Below are 17,248 nucleotides of genomic sequence, written 5' to 3'. Positions count from 1 at the left end.
CATATTCTTTAATTATTGAGGTTGTACCTTCCTTCCAAGAGCTTAAATCACTGACACAGGAGAAGAGAAAAGAGAGATGAAAAGGAGGAATATGTGGGAGAAATCACTTATCCCTGCTAGGCATGATAAACGAATTGTGAAGTGAATTGAGCATAAAGATTAGTCAGATTTCAAAAATTTCTATTATTATAAAATCATATTATTTTGACTTTCAAAAATTCTAGTATAATATGATTACTGTATGAGTAATAATAATTGTTCCTATACAAAATTCTTCAGTTGAAAAGGGAAAATTAATTTTCTGGAAAACTTATGTAAATATCTCCTGAATGTCTCTTACTCAACTAGTAGTATGATATTTTAATATATAAACAGTCCCAGTATAACATGACATGACATATAATATTAATATAACCCTAATAACCAAATAAAAATGATACCTACATTGAAACAGCATGTAGGCCAGGTACAGTGGCTCACATCTGTAACCCTACCACTCTGGGAAGCTGAGGCAGGAGGATTGCTTGAGCTCAGGAGTTTGAGATCAGCCCGAGCAAGAGCAAGATCCCATCTCTACTAAAAATAGAAAAAATTAGCCTGGTGTGGTGGTGTGCACCTGTAGTCCCAGCTACTCATGGCACTCTAACTTAGGCGACAGAGTGAGACTCTGTCTCAAAAAAAAAAAAAAAAAAAAAGAAAGAAAAAGGAACAGCATAGAAGCAGTTGAGCACATATGGACAAGGCTTAGATTGTATACACTATTCTTTTTATTTTAGGTCTAGCCCTTTCTGAGAACTAGGTAATTTAAAAAACATAATGACGGATATTTAGCAAAGAAAAATATATGTGTGTGTGTATAGCATTATGTTTATGATTATCCCCCGAGTAATTAATATCCTTTAATATCCCTTTGTACTGGATCATTGTGTTTTCATGATGAATTTACAAGAAAAACTTTGTCTCTGAAGCTTGTAAACAAAACAGTAGAGAATACAGGGGAGTATTTAGGGGCATGACATCCAGAAAATCACGTAAGATGTTCCAACAGATCCACAGCACACTGCTATGAAATACATAGTTTAATGATACTTTAAAGAATATGGGTTAAAAAGAGAAATGCTCCAAGAGGGGATCCAAAGGAGTTAGACATCCGTAGTTTCATGCTTTTAGGGAACTAATGTTAATAAATATGGCCAATGCCTTGTTCTGCAGAGAGAAACACAGATGTTTAAATGGTTCTTCCACTGTGTGGTTACACAGAGAAAGTGCAACTACACATCAGTTAATCTAAAATTAACTTTGCAAAACAATTAACAGTTTATAGATGGGTCTTTCAACATCCTTTCCAAAACGACAACAAAAAATCTTTCTAGCCAGAGAACTGTGTAACTTCTGCACTGAAGGGGAGGGGAAATTCACACCTAATTAATGGAATTCCACATCTTTCTGATGACTACAGAAGAGAAGTCCTTTTCCAGGTTAGTTTTTTACTCTCAATGATGTCTTAGTAATTTGAATCAAAGGGCTGATTAGTTAAATTAAAAATTAAATAGAGAGGGGGGGTCTCTCTGACACTTAGCAATATAAGAGGCTGAGTATTGATAAAAGCCTGTCTTCATTTACAGACTTAATTCACTTTATTAACATTTCCTTTTAATCTGCCTGTGCAGGTTACAGAACCACTTATTACCTATGCCAAGACCCCAAAGGATTCGCAACAAATACCATCAAAGAAGGTCATGTGATCACTTTAATCAATAAAATATGAACCGTTTCTTAAATCTTACAACTGGGCTTCTAGTAAAAAAAGGGACTTAAATAATGTATTCCCTGTCATTTTATGTTGTAGAAAACAAGGGTGAATTCTTTTGAAAACCAATCATGGATCAACCTAATGATGGGGTATTGTGGAATACCCTTCTAATACGTTTGTTATTGTTCTACTTTGGATGTAACATCAAACATTATCCATATAATGATTAGAAATATTCATCCAAATGTGCAATGGAGATTTATTTATTTATTTACTCATCCATCCACTCATTCTATTTATTCAGCAAACATGTGATGCTCACACGGTACCAAATACTGTATTAAATGTCAAAGATACAAGGTAAAAAAGACAGGGAGCTTACCATGTGAAGGTAATACTCTAACATAGGAGAGCGTCATAAAAATAAATTAATATAAAATTGCATATATAAAATATATACACACACTTAGAGCAACTTAAAAAAGGGGTAATGCAGTTAATATCTAATTTTTGTTCCACATATAGTATAGCTTTATTTATTTACTTAATATTCTGACTTGATTTCAATTCTTTCTGAATTGAAACAGAAAAAAATCTCTTGCTTCCAACTCATGACTTTGCCACCATCCAACACTTTACCTTTTGCATGTATGCTTGTGTTAAATTTGAGACCTCAAGGAAATAAATATATGAAAAGTGATCAAAAGCACTAACACTAATAAAAAATAAATATTAATACAAAATGTTTAAATTATAGAATCTGAAGAAATACTCTTTCTTCTTATAATTTAACCTTTTTCCCAAATAAGAAGTGATTTCTTATATAACATGAGCATTGACCCTTTGTCTTATATATTTGCATACTTGTTTTGCAGTATGTATGCCTTCATACTTTATATCAGTCTTTTCCTTCTGGGTCATGCAAAGAAACTGAATAAGAAACACTACAAAGATGGAGATACTTCAAATTGTACAGACATATTAATAGATTCACTTAGAATTTCAGTTTAATATGTTTTACATAAATATATAAATTTTCCCTAAATTATTGGCCAATTTTCCAAAATCCATTTGATCAATACTTGTCTTTTCCAACTGATATCTTTATCATACTTTAAATCTGTTTCTAGACTTTCTATATCAGTCTTAGATCTCTTTATCCCTCCATCAATATCATATAAGTCGTTATATTCTTTTCTTCTGGGAATATTTGAATAGACTTACTTTTCCACATAACTCCTGCTAAGAACAGCTAAAACCTTTGGACACTATATAAAATTACACAGAAATGTAAGAAGACTCTGAAAAGTGAAGAGAAGAAGGTAGACTAGCTTGGGACCTCAGGGCTCAAGGAACCACAAAGTGATGAGTTGCCTAAGTTTCCTGCCTTCATCATATATCCCAAAATGGATATGAGACTATCAACCTGGAAACTTTAACAGGTGCACACTGCTCTCTATAACCAAAGGACCAGGAAAAGGGAAGTCTAGAAAGAAAGAAGATGTTTAGACAATAACTGCTCTACAACAGCCAAACACTACTGAAAAGCTAATCTGATCCTCAACCCCCAATGGCAAAGGCTGAGTGAGGAGCCCAGACTTCTATCCACAATGGGCTGTAGCAAGGTCCCCAAGATCTCTCCCCAAGGACTTTCTCAAGTGAAAGGAAATCCAAGAGAATTTGCCCCCAGTAGACCTCCCCAAAATGAATGGTTCAAGTAACTTCATTAAACAGTAACTAAATACTAGAAGAAATCTTGGAACATCAGAAAGAACACAGCAAAAATAGTAGTAAATATGATAGACTTTTCTTCTTCTCTCAGATTTTCTGGATTATATCTGATGGTTGAGGCAAAATTCTTACAATTGCTTTCATTTTTACCATACCAGTATTTCTCTGTTTTCCAACTACAGAATCATAAACTTGCTTACATTGTATAAAATAAAAAGTTTAGTTTCTCTTTCATTCATATAAATACATAAATATGATATAAATATACCTACACACACATCCATGCGTTTTTACTATATCACTGCTGGCAAAAGCCCTTCAAGGGTCTTCCTTTAAGATTAGGAGCTACATTCTCAACACCACGTAGAGAAGCTTCTGTATTGTCTGACCCTTGTCTGCCTATAGAGTGGTCACAAAGTCCCCAATGCATGATTCTCTTTGAGCCATTCCATGCTCTACACAGGTGTTAATTATTTTCTCAAGTTCATATGGTCCATTTTCTTCCATGTTCATGATTATAAGTTAATAAAGTAACATCTGACAGCTGTCTTTAGGTCATCAAATATAGTTAGTGGAGCTGAGGAATTTCTTTTCCACGATGAGCTAAAATGAATTATCATATATGTTTGTTCTGCACATCAAGGGTGCCACAAAATCTGTGATATTTATCATTCACTGAATGTGTTATCAAGATATTCTTCAACTAGGAGATCAGCAGTGCTGGTTCATCATCTGGTAGGATGTCCATAGCTGTTGCATGGACACATCTCTGGTGGAGGTAGAGGAAATCATGCCTGAATACGGAGTGTGCATGTCCAACAAGCAGTCTAAATGACATGCCCATTGGCCAAAATTGGGCTTATCAAGTGATGTTATAAAATGGATTTCCATAATAGGACATTAGGAGGCTGCTACTGCTCAATTAGAGGATGACACAATCTCATGTTAAAGGGGCTCAGAGACCCCCTGCCCAACCTCATTTTCTAACAGGCTTCTCTTCACTCCTCCTGCCTCAGCTACACTCACCCTCTTTCAGTCCTCCAAGGGCCCCAGCTCCCTCCCATCTAAGGACATTTATACGAAATTCTCTTTTTCTTTCCCCATTTCAACCTAGTTAATTCCCATACACGTTGCAGCTGAATCACCACTGTCTCATGGGAACCTTCATTGGCCCTCTCATCAAGGGCATACTTCCCTGTCACAAATTATCAGAGCACTATGTACCTTTCCTTCTTAGAACTTATAATTATATATAGTCTTCCCTGGTGTGATAACTTGACAAATATCTCTCTTGTTAGATAAACAGAATACGATGATAGGAAAAATCTGATAAACAGTACCTAGCACCGTGCTTTGCACATAGCAGGTGCTTAATGAATAACTGCAAATGGAGTGACTGCCTATGAACACATATATGTGTGTACAGAGGAACTACATTATGTAACTGACACTGAGTGTGCATATAATATAAAGAAAGTATTTGAAAATGTATTTATTATAAAGCATTTACAATGTTTCAGTTTCTTTTTCAAAATGTTGACAGGGTCTTAAGATACTGCAAGTTTGGGGGAGAAAGGGAAGATTTATCAGGAATGCAATTATCGGAATTACTGGAAAGCAATATTTAGGTGACAGGCTATTTCTCTTCAAATGTCACCTTGGAGAAGCCTTTTCAGAACTGTCAAAATGGGTTCAATTCTCACTCATATTGCGTCAACTTGCTTTTTTATAGCACCTTTCACTTCTCACTTCCCAAAATCATATTTGTTAATTGTGTGTCCTCCCTACCACAATTTAATGTCCATGAGGACAAGCCCTTTCTCCATCTTATTCACTTCTAGATCTTCCATGCCTAAAACAGAGGCATGGTGAAGGCACTAAATAAGCATTTTTTTAAAATCACTGAATGAATATTTAATTACAACTTAATAAATTAAAGTGTTGCATGGAATTATTACCACTGGCTGACTCAAAATTTCCCTATACAACTACTGAATTTCAGATTCTCTGATATAGGTAAAAATTAATCTTTATGCAATTGCATAACCCAACTGCATAAATGTTAAACAAACATTTAATCTCACTAAAGGGTGTTTTCCCCTAAACAGTGAGTTATTGTCTTCATGTGTAATATAAATTCATATAGGTAACTTTGGGCCATACTATAATTGTTCTAAATCTTAGGTAATAAAAAAGGAGTAAGAATTATCTACAGTCAAGAATAGCCTATGGAGCCAATTGTCCTAACAAAGTTATTTTCAGAATGACTCTTGCAAGGTCTTTATTCTCTGCATAGAAAAGGCTCACTGGCCCAATTAAAATCCCAATCTATGATATTCAAGATGATTTGCTACTTAGTGGTTGATGGCTGATTTCCTCTGTCTTTCACACTACATTTGGTTCTTGAAGGAGAAAAAATTCATAAAGTTGAATATAGAAGAACAATGGAAAAAAAATAAAAATGAAAAATCCTTAGGAAGTATCTGACAGGAAGAATAATAAGAAAAGGCAGCAAGGTCAGAAGCAAGGTGTCAGTTATGAATGATGGCATCTGTCCCTTGGCACACTGTCGTTCATGAAGGTGGATAACCATTCAATGCAAACAGAACAGTATTTTAGGAAAAAATTATTGGACATAACTCAACTCACTTGTCTTCCTTGAGGGGTGGGGAATAATGAAAAGAAATTAAAACAAATATATGCACGTGAGACAGCAAGTGTGTACAAATGACCAACAAATCTCAAGGAAAGATTCTTATACAAATTTGTCTTCCCAAAGGAACACCTGTAACATTGTTTATAAAGTGAATAAAAATCTTTCAGCAAGTATTAAAATTCTCAATATTAAATCCTAAGAAAACTAATACTATCTAACAACAGACACAAAATACAATGTATAAATTATGTTATCACTCAGAAAAGCAAATACTATATATTTACAAGGGAATAGGAGAATTTTCTTACTTGATTAAATCACTGGATTCATCGAAATAGGAACGCTAGTTTGCATTTCGTTAACAATAGACAAGTCAAAATATCCAAAATTTTACTCTCAATATATACTAATGAAATAGAATGATATATTGAATAAATCTAAAAAATGAGCCATTAGATAAAACAACATAATATTAAATAACAGTAGAAGAATTAAGCCAATAATAAAAGAGATAATTCTAGCCATTAATTAATACAGGATAGTAATTAAGTAGGATAAAGAGTAGTTTATTAATTAAAGATTAGAACTCCAACATGATAAAATTAATTTATTCATTTTCCCACTTAACACATACAGGGAGCATCGGGTCTATGTTAGACACCCTTCTACTCACTGGTAAAATGTTATAATGACAGAAACAAAACTAAAAATTAAGCTTGTTTTACATAAATTATAAAGGTGTATATTTAACCTGCTCAAAGTATTTTAATACTCCTTATTGCAGGTGAGGACACACAATGAAACCTGAAGAGATGATTCATATTTAAGTTGCATTGTCATTCAAATCAATAAATGTTAAGTGTCTTTATGTGTCATTAATGGAGCTGAGTGTCACACAGGAAAAAAATAAGGCATGATTTTAGTGGCTCACAAATAAGTGGGAATGAAAACATATAACTATTACACTTGTTTGTCAGCAAATTCCATTACAATATAGAAAAAAGGGAGAGTACTTGGGTGGGGTTTTAGTGAAATAAAGGGTCTGTATGAAATTAGAAAGGTGTAGTAAAGTATGTAACACTCGAAATGGGCTTTGAAAACTGAAAACAGTCTATCACCAAAAGCAAAAAATAAATGTGGAAATCACAAGCAAAGAAAACTACATGATTAAAGGCACCAGGGTATGGAATTGTTTGAATATTTTGGGAAGCCTAAATAGTTTGATGTGGTGAGAACATCAATAGTGAGTTAAAGACTAAAGAGCCAAGACTAGGTATTAATATATAGCCAAGGCCATATTCTAATAAGTGTCTTTAATTCCATGCTAAGGATTTGAGAATCATTGAGAAGCCACTGACAGATGTTAAGCAAGAGAGTCACTTGATCAGATCTGATTTAGAAAGATCAAGCTGGGGACACTGGGCAGGATGAATGTATGGAGAAAAGAAATATATGCAATGATGTAAGTGGGTTGTGTTAGGCTAGGGATCTTCAAGGAGGTAGAAAATTTGGGGAGTGAAGCCTGGGGGCAGGGACTGAGAATAGGCATTGCCTTGGATTATATGAGAGACTTTAAGGTTGCATTGAAGCTCTAGTTGACATTAGATATCATAAATTCATAATGGAACTGGTCAGTATAAGCAATGAGTTTCATAGTAGCTCGAAATCAAGGACCAGAAATCAGATAATTATTGAACACATAGGGGTAAAATGTCAAGGGTGGGGCTGAGAAAATTTGGGGCTACAGCATTTATCAGAAGAAGTCATATATACTTAGCAGTTGGGATTTCAGGCTCTGGTTACAGAATGACTCTGTTTGAATCCCAGTCACATCATTTACTAGTTGTGTGACTTTGAATTTATGGGTAGGGGAGTGTGTAGACTATAGCTCCTAATATTTAGGTAGGGTTATGATGATTGAAAGAGGTAATATATGTAAAGGCTTTTGGAGAGCATCTGGACATGGAAGCACTCAATAGCTCTTGAGATGGTGATACTGGTGGTGATACGATGGAGAAGAGGCAGATATTAACAGAATTAGTAGGATTTGGGATTATCAGAAGATAAAAAACAATGTTAGTAATTTGAAAAATAAAATGACAGAAGATTGTATTCAGAGATTATAATTTCAGAGTTAAAGAATTCAGAATCAGAACAATTTCAGGTGAAGGAAGCTTTTCTTAGGCACTTGCCTAGGTTTGGATGTCCAAGAGAATAAAAAAGAGGTAAATATATGCATGAGCTTTATGAAGCAGGACTACCTTTGATGAAATTAACCAAACATGAAGCACACTGTGAAAGCTACGTGAAACTTTTCGAGACGACCCACTCACCTCCTAATGACCAACTCCTCCCCCAAAGCCTTCCTCCCCAGCCCAAGAAGAAATGAAGGCCAGAGGGAAAGTGATATTGGGCCAAACTGTTATTTACTCTGTCCACAATGTGGGAATGTTGACCTAGAACAGTTGATACTGGTTGGAGCTTGTGGACAGGTGAGGAGAATGAGGCCAAGTATTTACAGCTCCTGATGTTTCTAGTTCAGGAAATTACTGTATGCAAATTGATTTTTGGTCTGCTTGAATATTTATATATAGTTATAAGTAGTACAGAAAAGTTTCTTACTGGGATTGCCTTTCAGGCAAATTCCATGTCTTATTTCTCTATATTTCCCTATCAAAGGTGCCCAGTACAATATATACTATATAGAGGATACTCAGTAAACTATAAAATGATAGATGCTTTTCTGACTTTTCTGTATGTATAAATTATAATAATATGAACACAAGAATGGTAATTATACTGGAAGTCTTAGATACAGTCTATATAATGCTAGTAATAACCCTGAGAAGTACCTATTACTAATCCATTTTACAAATAAGGAAACTGAGGTTCAGAGTAGCTAGGAAACAGGCTGAGAACACGTAGCAAGAAATATATGAGTAGAGCAGAGATTGAACCCAGATTTTTCTGAATCTGATGTCCATACTGCCTGGAATCAGCAAGCTAAGCTAACAAGAGGCTGTCTGCAAGATGTGGTTTATGCCCTTGCTAGGCCAATTGTAATATTTCTCTTTAAAAAGGCAAAAGCAACACTTACTCTACAAATTTATTATCTGGACATTTTAATTGCTGAAACACCAGGGTGAGAACTAAAAATAGAATTCTGATTTGGTTTAGCCTTCCAATTTATTATGTATATAACAAATAGGAGAGCCATGCTCATTAAGGTTTAATATCACAAAAGGGCTGTGTATGTCCCTTAAAGCCTTGGGCAATTGCACTAAGACCCAAATGACCATGAATAGTGGATTAATTACTCAGCAATAAATGCCAAGACATTTACTGGGGAGAAGAATACTATATAGAAAGAATAATTATTGCATTTATTTATTTACATCCTGTTTCAAGGATTAAAAAATGGAGATAGTAGGGTATAAGAAGACAAAACAGTGATAAAACTGGTTAAGAGAAAATTCATGTGGTAAATATTAGGTAAATCCTAGTACACTGACCTAGACATCAGCAGACATTCTTCATAGCCACAGTTGTTAATTGAAAAGAAACTGCAAATATAAACACATGCGTACATAAACACCCGTGTCTATAATTGAAAAGAAGAAGGTAATTAGAGAAGTGTTAGGAGAACACATTAAAAAGGATATAAAATTCTACCCATAGAGTTGAGATGCCAGAATTTCTTCCCATTTATCAAAGGCTGAAAATTTCAAAACTGCATGAGGGCCAGGAGGAAAACAACTCCTGACCAATTAGCGATGTCTTTCATGAGAGCTGGATGGGAGACAATGGTGATTTTTGCAGGTATGTCCCATCCCTTAAACTTCATGGTAAGTGATAAATAAACTACACTCTTTCCCTATTTTCAAACTTCATTCATCTGTATTTACCTTATTTTGAGCTCAATGGAGTATCATGGGGAAAAAAAAATGGCTCTCCATTTATTTGACATGGTTTTAACTACCCCAGCTTCCTCATCTGGAACGTGAAGACAGTTGCATGTACCTTGCAGGCCTTCATGAGGATTGGAAATCCAGTGTTTAAAGCTACAAACATGATGCCTGGCATATGGAAGACATTAACATTTTACCAGTATATGTGCAACCATAAGCAGTCATTATTAAGATTGTTAATGAATTAAAAAAGAGTTTTCTAAAATGTAATTGTTCAAACAATATCAGCACTCATCCTACTTTCTTTCCAGTGAGATACTTTGGGGGGGGGGGTATGAAGAAAAAGAAAACTAAGAAAAAAATATGCACATATCTTAATTTCCCATGGATTAGATTAATGCTCTGGGATTTGGGGAGGAGGTGAGACTAATGAATGAGCTGGTAGCTTGTGGCTCAAAGGAGACTCTAAGGACACATAATTAACCTTATTTTCAAATTTAACAATGCAATTGCCCTACTCCAAAACTCTGGGACCTCCGAAGTTTTTGTGTTAAATCTATTTTTCCTGTCAAGAAATGGAGCCAAATACCTGCTGGAGGTTTTTTCCTTCTTATTTCCGTCTCCAGTTCTAACCATCTCAAGAGAATGCATGGAGCTCCCTTTATACGACAGAGAGAACAAGCACCGTGTCATTCACTTTGTTCTGCCCTTGCAGTTTACTACAGTCCACTGAGAACAGTTCATCCTTCCTCTAATCCACACTGAGCCTTCAGTTTAAATATGTAGATACATATGGAGATATAGATATGTATGTGCACACATACATGCACAAACACACACAAGTACGTGTATCTATTAATGCTAATACCACTCAATGCTAATACTACTTCTTGAGAGTCATCAGAGGCCACCCTTTTCCATAAGGGTGACTCACTAATGACCAAGAAAGGAAAGGAGGAGAAACCACAAATAATAGGTTAAGACTAAACTGAGGTAAAATGTCAAAAGAAACAGCCAAAACTCTATTATTAAGGCTAATAAGGAAAAGACTGATTTTTAAAGGCTAATAAAAAGGGCTTGGGTTTACCTCGCATTGTCATTTAATAGCTGTTTAAGGGCAGATCGCCACTCTCATGGAAAGCCACTCTAGCAGATGAAAAGATAGGGAAGAAATGGCCCCCAAGCACATTTTAACGATGTGATTAAATATACGGCTATTATATTTTAAAAGGCAAACCCCAGAATAATTCATGTCAACCATGAAAATGATTTTTGAAAAGTGGTCTCCCTGTTCTAATCCCATCCTCTTCTCTTTTGTTCTCTCTCTTTTTTTTTTTTTTCACTTCACTGTTTGGTTCTTTTGACATCTAGCTTTAAAGAGCCACCCTTTTGTCAGCTAGAGACTTGCAATTTTCTGGTACCCGATATGAATCCAGTTGCTGGTATCTGCTGCCAAGAAAACTCAGGTCAGAATTTTACTGCTTTTGGACAAAGGCCACTTAGACTTGGAGAGCAAAAACTAATATGATTCTTAAACCAAATTTCAATACTATTTTTTTTTTTTTTTTTTTTTTTTTGTTGAGACAGAGTCTCACTTTGTTGCCCAGGCTAGAGTGAGTGCCGTGGCGTCAGCTTAGCTCACAGCAACCTCAGACTCCTCGGCTTAAGCGATCCTACTGCCTCAGCCTCCCGAGTAGCTGGGACTACAGGCATGTGCCACTATGCCCGGCTAATTTTTTTTTTTTTTTTTTCTATATAGATTTTTAGTTGTCCATATAATGTCTTTCTATTTTTAGTAGAGACGGGGTCTCGCTCAGGCTGGTCTCGAACTCCTGACCTTGAGCAATCCACCCGCCTCGGCCTCCCAGAGTGCTAGTATTACAGGCGTGAGCCACCGCGCCCGGCCCAAATTTCAATACTTAACATCAAACTCATTTGGAGGAGTTTCTGAATACCCAAGCAAGTAACACTGAATTGTCCATCTCACAAAAACAACAAATACATTCCTGTAATATTAATATTTTAATTGTAACACTGAAAACTACTTTAACTCTGATTTTTGAAATGTCCTATGTAAAGAAGCAGAGTTCATAATAATGTAGGGTTTTTTTTGTATAATCACATCAGTAATGTTTCTTTTATAGAATTGTTTCAGAATTGAAATTAGTTAAGATTACGCTAAAGAACAATTGGCATGATTCCAGAAACATGAGCGAGATCTCCAAACTCTTGGTTCATTTGACTAAACATATATTCTAAACAAACTGTTTTTCTTTTTCTTGTGTTTTATTTTGGACTGCACATGTTATATCAATCTCTTCTTTAACAGGTTTTATTTAGATGCTTATATGTCATCCCTATAAGATTAACACCCAACACAAATGATCCATGTGACATAATCATCTCAATTTGTTGTTCTTATATTTGAATCAGCCTCTTCCCACGTCAAACCACGTTCATCGTTAGGATGGTCTTCCTTTATGTGGAAGGAAATCAGACTCCCACCACACCCAGTCTTCATGAACAGCAGAAGGAAGTGCTTCAGGGCGACATGAAGCTGCCAATTACACGAGTCTCTTTCAAAGCTTTGTTAACACCAAGCCTTTGGGCAGCATGAAGAAGAAACACCAAACCTTGCTCCCAGGGCCTCATTCTATTGATTTCTCCTCTCCCCATTCTTGGCAGCTGAACAGGTGCTCTCATCTCTTTATACCCCTGATGCCCTGCGTTTGGAGTCCTTCTATACTAATATATTCTTCCACGGAGACTTAAACCACCACCTGTACTACATTTCTTGCAGACAGGGAGACTTATGGCTGAACGCATTTAGTTTAAACACTGCGATCGTCATTTTCCTAGAGCACTTTATTTTACGTATTTTTATGGGGGAGTGGCATTTTTGATCATATTAACTTTAAAGCCTATTATTCCCTTGAGTTAAAATAAACCACCTTAAAGATATTGGAAATAATTACTATAGTATTTGTTCATAGAGTAATATTAACTTTATGTCCCCAGAGAGAAAAATTTAGTGTACAATTTAGCAAATAGGTTTCCATTTTACTATGGAATGGTAGGTGTGTACAATATCCTAAATCTGTACTTTGGTGGAACAATTTATCAATGACAGCCTTATAAAATCTTCTATGTAAGATGTGGATTAACCTCTAAATGCAATTACTAAGCTTCCCCAAACTTCCACAATTAGCATTAGCATATTTTTTTGGTTGGTCTCAGTTTTTCTATTCTAAAGGGCATCTTCTAACCTGACAGCATTACCCAGCAAGCCATGGTGAGCAACGTACAGGCTTAAGAAGCTCACTGGGGACCTCACTGCTTAGAAGAACAGTAGTTATGATTACTGCAGGTTAGAGCAGAGCCTGATTATTGATGAGATTGCCCTAACGTGGTACAGACAATGCAGACCCAAACTTCTTTTCTTGGGGACACACTTGAAGCACAAGAGTCAAGAATGCAAATTCTATCCGTATTCTGCACTTTGTATTCCTCACTGAAATTTCCAGCCCAATTAGTGAGGCTTCATAAACATCCCCCATTGAAGGGAAAATGAAAACTCAGACAAAAATAGATTTCAGGAAAGAATTCTAGAAGAAAGTAAAAATCTGGTTTAGACGATTATATAATGTAGTAATTGTTTTACATTGCTCCAGTAAACCATAGATTCAGGGTATACTATATGTCTCATCATGAGGTATAAAAATGCAATTCTCATTTGTTCAATTTCACTCTAAATCTGTAAGTCTAGGGCCAGAAAGCAATTACCACTCCATGCACAAATAATACAGAGTAATAATTATCTTTGCTATTCTCAAATCTTAACATTCTATCCAATAAATCTTCAGGTTTTATATCATGACTGATCCAAATATTGTGGGTCTTCTGGTTTTAGTCTATGTGTTGCTGTGTTTATTTTCTGTATATGACATTTTTAACATCAAAAATAGTTATCTTGCCAATATCTTTGTTATTATTTTGTTTGAAATTCATTTCTCATACATTGATTACTATGTTCTGGCATAAAGGTATTTTATTGATCATAAAATTGCAAAGATATTGCATAGTGGCATTCCATTCCAGGGCTGCATAGTAAATTTTACTATTAATAAATATTAGTAATGCCAACATGAGGTTAGGAAAGAAAACTATTTAAATGAGACTGGACCTACAGATATATATAGAAGCAGTAAGACTTTTCTAAAAGTTAAATAAATGGGTTTTCCTTTCCAGAATTTCTTCCTGGAAGAAATGCTGTTTTTCTGCACTAGCATCTTTATCAGTCTTCCAGAGGATTTTGCTCATTACTGGGACCGTTCACTATTCTTTGTTGTGTTTTAATTATTTTTTGTTGCATCATCAAAGGCAATTTGCTACAGATGGGTCTAGTCATGCACTCCTTCGATCCTTCTTGGCACCAACACACTAACTTTGGCTCTGATCTTTGAAATCCCGGTAACCTATGCCAAACTCTCAACATATCCTTCAAGTAGTTGGTTTTAACCCTGTATGGGTCCAAAATAAAAAGGCAATAGCCATCTGACTTTGAAGACTGTGGAGGAAGATAATGAATTATAAAAATCTTTTTCATGAGCTACTGACAATCCAATACTCTGACAGTGGAAAAAACACACAAATGGCATTTTTAACCATATTAACCTGACTAGGATACATAGACAATACTGACTAGAGCAGCAATTAATCACCAGTACATTTGGTCAAATTTGCAATAATAAAATGTATTTCTTATACACTTCAGTGTGTAAAGCTTTTAAACATTCTCTAACCCTGTCATAATTATCTAGGGACATAGCAATTACAGGACTTTTGTATCTGTAATGACATATTCCACTGTGATCTCTAACCAAGAATTAAAAATGCTCTCTAGTAAGATTGCCCATCTTTTCCTTCAATGATCCCAAGTGAATTGCTATTTGCTATGCAAGTTAGTGATTTTTTTCATTCATCTCCAAAGCTAGCATTAGAATGTCATTGTTTAGAATCACAGTGCACCAAAGAGCCAGGGTTCAAATTCTGGTTGTCATTGTCAGAGTTTCTAAAACATAGTGTACAAAAAATTATAGGTTTAAAGCATGCACGTGTACACACATGAATGTGTACACACACAGATATACAGAGGCATTAGAAACACCTACAGTGGCAGAAAAGACAACATTGCGTATTATTTATTATTTCGGAAGATTTGAAGAGAGCAGTAACCCTTGGAGGCAGGTGACAACACAGCAAAATTTCTCCCATTAGCTCAGCCTCTGTGCCCCACATATCCTTGAGAATATTTATCTCTCTTTCTCATTCAGAGTCCATAATGGACCAACAGATAGAGTCATTTTGCAATTATAAGAGAGAGTACTCAGGTAAGCTATGTGAACAAAATCAAAATGAATCAAAACTCAAAAGAGAAAAGCAGCCCTCTTTTTCAGAAAGTGAAACGTACACATCTGATACCAGTGGTAAAGATGATTCACAGCCCTGATCACTTCGGAGTCTCTCAATTGAGGGATGCTGTGGTGACATCACTACCCCTTCTGCATTACATTTATTGTTTATCTATCTTTCTATCCTTGGAAATTTCTATATGGAAAATATACTTTTTAATAATTGTACAATATTTCTCTCCAGCATGGTGGACAAAGATCTGAGCTGGAGAAAGAATGTATGTGCACAGAAGACTCTAAGAAATACAATAGCAGGGCTTTAAAAATATCTTGTTCCTTATCTAGTGAAACTTGATTAAATGGCTTGTAACCCCAGTGTGAATCACTGATGAGCATTAGTTAAATATAGAGATGACTTTAAGTGCAAACTTATTCCTTTCTTCTTTATGTTGGATGTAGGCAACAGCAATTCCACAAATAAGATACCACAGAGACAAATACATAATCACTCTTCCTTACAGAGATAACTTTTATCTTTCCATTTAAGAGAGGACAGTGAAAGTGATACTTTATGTCTTCTTTTTATTTATTTTCTTCCTTTCCTACTAGCAAGATAGCATTTAGTTCCTTGATCCATCCAATAAACATTTATCATGCCTGGCTCTAAGCTTTATGAATAAGGAAAGTTGACTGCCTTCAGGAGTTCAGAGTCTATTGGAAAAGATTAGCTATAAAATACAATACCATAAACTACTACAATGAAAGTATGAAAACATTGCAAAGGCCGCTGTTTGGGGCTGGAATATTTCTTAGAAGTGGTGATGCTGAATTGGTTTTGAATAGTGAAAGGATTTTTCCAAATGAAAGAAGGAAAATCATTTTAAGAGGACCATGTGTAAAACCATGAAAGTGTAAAGAAGATGCGTTGTTAAGGAGAAAGTAAGTTAGCAAGTAATAGATCGTGTGGGAGTCCACTCTGGTAGCAGTGGATGGAAATGCGAAAATAAAGGCAGTCAGCTGGGGAAGGCTGTGAATATTGAAAAGGTTTGAATTCATCCTCTGTGGATATAGGGCACCACCAAATGATCTTGAATAATGAAATGCATGGGTTTCAGAATGCTACTTTTTGTGGCAGTATAGATAAAATAGCTTTTCAAGGAGGCAAAGTATATTATTAACAGAACACTGCCCTAGATATTAAGAGAGATGTGAAGATAGAATGTAGAAAGACCAACCCCGAGGTTGCTACGTGATAAAGACCTAAACGAAGATATTGGCTATAAAAAGAGAGAAAATTATGAAAGGCTTAGGGTTAAATGGACAGAAAATCAAGATTTACTGACTTTTCAAATTCAAATATACATAGGTTTTTTTTTTTAATATTATGGTGGATAAGGAGATATCTCTTATGTAACTCTGAAAAGCAGCTTTGGATCATGTTTAATGTATAGTATAAGACAAGCCTTAATTTTACCATGATTTGAGTAATTCAAAATGTATCTAGGGAAAGTCATATCACCATACCAGTGTAGCTCTGGAATTATTCTCTGTCACTGTAAACAATTTAAACACTATGGAAGGCACTAGAAACAAATATTTATTCCAATGATAATATAGGTCAGACATCACAGTGGGTGTTGGAGTTTATGCAAAGATGAACAAAACCTTAACCCCAACCTCCAAAAAGCTTATGCTGAAATACCAGGGAAAGTATAAAACATACATAAAAAATAGTGGATTCATTTGAAAAACAAAATTTTTTATCTTTTATTATTAGTTTAGAATCTTC

At 35.3% G+C, this 17,248-nt stretch overlaps 1 protein-coding gene across 1 annotated transcript in view; it reads right to left on the bottom strand.

Annotated features, from left to right (window-relative positions):
• The window catches only part of MALRD1 (MAM and LDL receptor class A domain containing 1), a 456,545-nt gene that overhangs the window by 182,973 nt on the left and 256,324 nt on the right, over positions 1–17,248 (bottom strand).

This window comes from Eulemur rufifrons, chromosome 25, assembly GCF_041146395.1.
Source record: "Eulemur rufifrons isolate Redbay chromosome 25, OSU_ERuf_1, whole genome shotgun sequence".
Lineage (NCBI taxonomy): Eukaryota > Metazoa > Chordata > Mammalia > Primates > Lemuridae > Eulemur > Eulemur rufifrons.
This window is presented reverse-complemented; position numbering and strand designations above follow the sequence as displayed.